The sequence below is a fragment of the Diachasma alloeum genome, unplaced genomic scaffold (genome assembly GCF_001412515.2).
Source record: "Diachasma alloeum isolate Michigan unplaced genomic scaffold, Dall2.0 Dall_scaffold_00345, whole genome shotgun sequence".
Lineage (NCBI taxonomy): Eukaryota > Metazoa > Arthropoda > Insecta > Hymenoptera > Braconidae > Diachasma > Diachasma alloeum.
In genome coordinates, this window is record NW_021680484.1 from 216,947 (window position 1) to 217,249 (window position 303).

Sequence of the window (303 nt, forward strand, 5' to 3'; positions counted from 1 at the left end):
AGAACGACAGGTGTCCAAGGCTATCATTGCTTGGATACAAAACATGCTGAAAGGTAAAAGACTATCGACAGGACATCGGAGGGCATGTGTGGAGGGACGTCCTACTAGGGGCTGTCTGCAGGGAGGGAGTTCTCTCACCCCTGCTATGAAACCTGATTGTAGATGGACTTCTAAATCAACTAAGTGAGGCCGGCTTCCACATCACCTGTTTTGCCGATGATGTGACAGTTGTTGTGAAAGGCGGATTTCTGAGGGTGCTAAGGGACCTGATGGCAACAGCCTTCAATATCACTGAGGACTGGT